Genomic DNA, 6,487 nt, shown 5'->3' with positions numbered 1-6,487 from the left:
ATTATTCATTTTATACGATGGAAAAACTCTTTTATATTTATCGTATTTTTAGCTTCGGGCGTTGACTTCTATGGCCCTACCTATTCGATCTGGTGGAGCAACGCACTAGGGTGAAGCCTAGGTTGCCCGGAACGTGGAAATGACCATAACTTTCACACTGTTTGCCATTATTCGTTTTATACGATGGAAAAGCTGTTGTATTTATATCATATTTTATGCTTCTGGCGTTGACTTCTTAGGTCCCAACTATTCCATCTGGTGGAACGACGCCCTCGGGTGAAGCCTAGGTTGCCCGGAACGTAGAAATGACCATAACTTTCACACAGGAAGCAATTATTCGTTTTATACATGGAACAGCTGTTCTATTTATTTTGTATTTTATGCTTCGGGCGTTGACTTCTAAGGCCCTAGCTATTCGATCTGGTGGAGCAACGGCCTAGAGTGAAGCCTAGGTTGCCCGGAACGTAGAAATGACCATAGCTTTCACACTGGTTGCCATTATTCGTTTTATACGATGGAAAATCTGTTGTATCTATATGGTATTTTATGCTTCTGGCGTTAACATCTTAGGCCCCAACTATTCCATCTGGTGGAACAACGCCCTATGGTGAAGTCTAGGTTGCCCGGAACGTAGAAATGATCATAACTTTCACACTGGAAACAATTATTCGTTTTATACATGGAACAGCTGTTCTATTTATTTTGTATTTTATGCTTCGGGCGTTGACTTCTAAGGCCCTAACTATTCGATCTGGTGGAGCAACGGCCTAGAGTGAAGCCTAGGTTGCCCGGAACGTAGAAATGACCATAACTTTCACACTGGTTAACATTATTCGTTTTATATGACGCAAAAGCTGTTGTATTTATATCGTATTTTATGCTTCTGGCGTTGACTTCTTAGGCCCTAACTATTCCATCTGGTGGAACAACGCACTAGGGTGAAGCCTAGGTTGCCCGGAACGTAGAAATGACCATAACTTTCACACTGGTAGCAATTATTCGTTTTATACATGGAAGAACTGTTCTATTTATTTTGTATTTTATGCTTCTGGCGTTGACTTCTTAGGCCCTAACTATTCGATCTGGTGGAACAACGCCCCAGAGTGAAGCCTAGGTTGCCCGGAACGAAGAAATGACCATCACTTTCACACTGGTTACCATTATTCGTTTTATACGATGGAAAAGCTGTTGTACTTATATCGTATTTTATGCTTCTGGCGTTGACTTCTTAGGCCCTAACTATTCCATCAGGTGGAACAACGCCCTGGAGTGAAGCCTAGATTGTCCGGAACGTAGAAATGAATATAACTTTCACACTGGTAGCAATTATTCGTTTTATACATGGAAAAACTGTTCTATTTATTTTGTATTTTATGCTTCTGGCGTTGACTTCTAAGGCCCTATCTCTTCGATTTGGTGGAGCAACGCCTCAGAGTTAAGCCTAGGATGCCCGAAACGTCGAAATGGTCATTACTTTCGCACTGGCTGCAATTAGTCATGCTATACGATGGAAAATCAGTTGCATTTTTATTGTATTTTATGCTTCTGGCGTTAGCTTCTAAGGCTGTAGCTTTTAGCTGTGGTGGAGCAACGCCGTAGAGTGACGCCTAGGTTGCCCGGCACGTAGAAATGACCATTACTTTCACAATGTTTGCAATTATTCATTTTATACGATGGTAATCTGTTGTACTTATATTGCATTTTATTGTTCTGGCTTCGACTTCTTAGGCCCTAACTATTCGATCTGGTGGAACAACGCTCTAGAGGGAAGACTAGGTTGCCAGGAACGTAGAAATGACCATTACTTTCGCACTGTTTGCTAATATACATTATATACGATGGAAAGGCTGTTGTATTTATATTGTATTTTATGCTTCTGCCGTTGACTTCTTAGGCCCTAACTATTTAACCTGGCGGAGCACCGCCCTAGTGTGAAGAGTAGGTTGCCCGGAACGTAGAACATACCATTACCTTCACACTGGTTGCAATTATTCCTGTTATACGATGGAAAGACTGTTGCATCTTTAATGTGTTTTATGCTTCTGGCGTTGACTTCTTAGGCCCTAACTATTCCATCTGGCGGAGCAACGCCCCGGAGTGAAGCCTAGGTTTCCCGGAATGTAGAAATGACCATAACTTTCACACTGGTAGCAATTATTCGTTTTATACATGGAAAAACTGTTCTATTTACTTTGTATTTTATGCTTTCGGCGTTGACTTCTAAGGCCCTACATATCCGATCTGGCGGAGCAACGCCCTCGAGTGAAGCCTAGGTTGCCCGGAACGTAGAAATGACCATAGCTTTCACACTGGTTGCCATTATTCGTTTTATACGATGGAAAAACTGTTATATTTATATTGTATTTTATGCTTGGGTCGTTGACTTCTATGGCCCTAACTATTCGATCTGGTGGAACAACGCCCTAGGGTGAAGCCAGGGTTGCCCGGAACGTTGAAATAACCAACTCTTTCACACTGGAAGCAATTATTCGTTTTATACATGGAAAATCTGTTGTATTTATTTTGTATTTTATGCTTCTGGCGTTGACTTCTTAGGCCCTAACTATTCCATCAGGTGGAACAACGCCCTGGAGTGAAGCCTAGATTGTCCGGAACGTAGAAATGAACATAACTTTCTCACTGGTAGCAATTATTCGTTTTATACATGGAAAAACTGTTCTATTTATTTTGCATTTTATGGTTCGGGCGTTGACTTCAAATGCCCTAACTATTCAATCTGTTGGAGCAACGCCCTAGAGTGAAACCGAGGTTGCCCGGAAAGGAGAAGTGACCATCACTTTCAAACTGGTTGCAATTAATCCTTTTATACGATGGAAAAGCTGTTGTATTTATATCGTATTTTATGCTTCTGGCGTTGACTTCTTAGGTCCCAACTATTCCATCTGGTGGAACGACGCCCTCGGGTGAAGCCTAGGTTGCCCGGAACGTAGAAATGACCATAACTTTCACACAGGAAGCAATTATTCGTTTTATACATGGAACAGCTGTTCTATTTATTTTGTATTTTATGCTTCGGGCGTTGACTTCTAAGGCCCTAGCTATTCGATCTGGTGGAGCAACGGCCTAGAGTGAAGCCTAGGTTGCCCGGAACGTAGAAATGACCATAGCTTTCACACTGGTTGCCATTATTCGTTTTATACGATGGAAAATCTGTTGTATCTATATGGTATTTTATGCTTCTGGCGTTAACATCTTAGGCCCCAACTATTCCATCTGGTGGAACAACGCCCTATGGTGAAGTCTAGGTTGCCCGGAACGTAGAAATGATCATAACTTTCACACTGGAAACAATTATTCGTTTTATACATGGAACAGCTGTTCTATTTATTTTGTATTTTATGCTTCGGGCGTTGACTTCTAAGGCCCTAACTATTCGATCTGGTGGAGCAACGGCCTAGAGTGAAGCCTAGGTTGCCCGGAACGTAGAAATGAACATAACTTTCACACTGGTAGCAATTATTCGTTTTATACATGGAAAAACTGTTCTATTTATTTTGCATTTTATGGTTCGGGCGTTGACTTCAAATGCCCTAACTATTCAATCTGTTGGAGCAACGCCCTAGAGTGAAACCGAGGTTGCCCGGAAAGGAGAAGTGACCATCACTTTCAAACTGGTTGCAATTAATCCTTTTATACGATGGAAAAGCTGTTGTATTTATATCGTATTTTATGCTTCTGGCGTTGACTTCTTAGGTCCCAACTATTCCATCTGGTGGAACGACGCCCTCGGGTGAAGCCTAGGTTGCCCGGAACGTAGAAATGACCATAACTTTCACACAGGAAGCAATTATTCGTTTTATACATGGAACAGCTGTTCTATTTATTTTGTATTTTATGCTTCGGGCGTTGACTTCTAAGGCCCTAGCTATTCGATCTGGTGGAGCAACGGCCTAGAGTGAAGCCTAGGTTGCCCGGAACGTAGAAATGACCATAGCTTTCACACTGGTTGCCATTATTCGTTTTATACGATGGAAAATCTGTTGTATCTATATGGTATTTTATGCTTCTGGCGTTAACATCTTAGGCCCCAACTATTCCATCTGGTGGAACAACGCCCTATGGTGAAGTCTAGGTTGCCCGGAACGTAGAAATGATCATAACTTTCACACTGGAAACAATTATTCGTTTTATACATGGAACAGCTGTTCTATTTATTTTGTATTTTATGCTTCGGGCGTTGACTTCTAAGGCCCTAACTATTCGATCTGGTGGAGCAACGGCCTAGAGTGAAGCCTAGGTTGCCCGGAACGTAGAAATAACCATAGCTTTCACACTGGTTGCTATTATTTGTTTTATACGATGGAAAAACTGTTATATTTATATTGTATTTTATGCTTCTGCCGTTGACTTCTTAGGCGCTAACTATTCGATTTGGTGGAACAACGCCCCAGAGTGAAGCCTAGGTTGCCCGGAACGTAGAAATGACCATCACTTTCACACTGGTTGCAATTATTCCTGTTATTCGATGGAAAAACTGTTGTATATTTATCGTATTTTATGCTTCGGGCGTTGACTTCTATGGCCCTACCTATTCGATCTGGTGGAGGAACACCCTACAGTGAAGCCTAGTTTGTCCGGAACGTAGATATGACCATAACCTTCACACAGGTTGCAATTATTCGTTTTATACGATTGAAAGACTGTTGTATTTATTTTGTAGTTTATGTTTCTGGCGTTGAATTCCAAGGCCCTAACACTTCGACCTGGTGGAGCAATGCCTCAGAGTTAAGTCTAGAATGCCTGAAACGTCGAAATGATCGTTACTTTCACACTGGTTGCAATTATTCATGCAATACGATTGAAGAACTGTTGCATTTTGATTGTATTTTCTGCTTCTGTATTTGAATTCAAAGTTCCTAGCTATTCGATCTGGTGGGGCAACGTCCAAGAGTGAAGCCTAGGTTGCCCGGAACGTAGTTATGACCATATCTATCACACTGGTTGCAATTATACCTGTTGTGCGATGGAACAACTGTTGTATTTATATTGTAATTTATGCTTCTAGCGTTGACTTCTTAGGCCCTAACTACTCGATCTGGTGGAACAACGCCCCAGAGTGAAGCCTAGGTTCCCCGGAACGTAGAAATGACCATCACTGTCACACTGGTTGCAATAATTCCTGTTATACGATGGAAAAACTCTTGTATATTTATTGTATTTTATGCTTGGGTCGTTGACTTCTATGGCCCTAACTATTCGATCTGGTGGAACAACGCCCTAGGGTGAAGCCAGGGTTGCCCGGAACGTTGAAATGACCAACTCTTTCACACTGGAAGCAATTATTCGTTTTATACATGGAAAATCTGTTGTATTTATTTTGTATTTTATGCTTCGGGCGTTGACTTCTAAGGCACTAACTATTCGATCTGGTGGAGCAACGCCCTAGAGTGAAGCCTAGGTTGCCCGGAAAGTACAAATGACCATTACATTCACACTGGTTGCAATTATTCCTGTTATACGATGGAAGAACTGTTGAATCTTTACTGTATTTTATGCTTCTGGCGTTGACTTCTTAGGCCCTAATTATTCGATCTGGTGGAGCAACGTCCTAGAGTGAAGCCTAGGTTGCCCGGAACGTAGAAATGACCATAACTTTCACACTGGTTAACATTATTCGTTTTATATGACGCAAAAGCTGTTGTATTTATATCGTATTTTATGCTTCTGGCGTTGACTTCTTAGGCCCTAACTATTCCATCTGGTGGAACAACGCACTAGGGTGAAGCCTAGGTTGCCCGGAACGTAGAAATGACCATAACTTTCACACTGGTAGCAATTATTCGTTTTATACATGGAAGAACTGTTCTATTTATTTTGTATTTTATGCTTCTGGCGTTGACTTCTTAGGCCCTAACTATTCGATCTGGTGGAACAACGCCCCAGAGTGAAGCCTAGGTTGCCCGGAACGAAGAAATGACCATCACTTTCACACTGGTTGCTATTATTCGTTTTATACGATGAAAAAACTGTAATATTTATATTGCATTTTATGCTTCTGGCGTTGACTTCTTAGGCCCTGACTATTCGATCTGGTGGAACAACACCCTGGAGTGAAGCCTGCGATGCCCGGAACGTAGAAATGATCATTACCTTCACGCTTGTTGCAATTATTCCTGTTATACGATGAAAAAACTGTTGTATTTTTATTGCATTTTTTCCTTCAGGCGTTGACTTCTAAGGCCGTAGCTATTCGATGTGGTGGAGCAACGCCCTAGAGTGACGTCTATGTTGCCCGGAACGTAGAAATGACCATTACTTTCACACTGTTTGCAAATATACATTATATACGATGGAAACGCTGTTGCATTTATATTGTATTTTATGCTTCTGGCGTTGACTTCTTAGGCCCTAACTATTTGGTCTGGTGGAGCAACGCCCTAGAGTGACGCCTAGGTTGCCCGGAACGTCGAACGTACCATTACCTTCACACTGGTTGCAATTATACGTTTTATACGATGGAAAGACT

The sequence above is a fragment of the Calliopsis andreniformis genome, unplaced genomic scaffold (genome assembly GCF_051401765.1).
Source record: "Calliopsis andreniformis isolate RMS-2024a unplaced genomic scaffold, iyCalAndr_principal scaffold0019, whole genome shotgun sequence".
NCBI classification, from domain to species: Eukaryota; Metazoa; Arthropoda; class Insecta; order Hymenoptera; family Andrenidae; genus Calliopsis; species Calliopsis andreniformis.
This window is presented reverse-complemented; position numbering follows the sequence as displayed.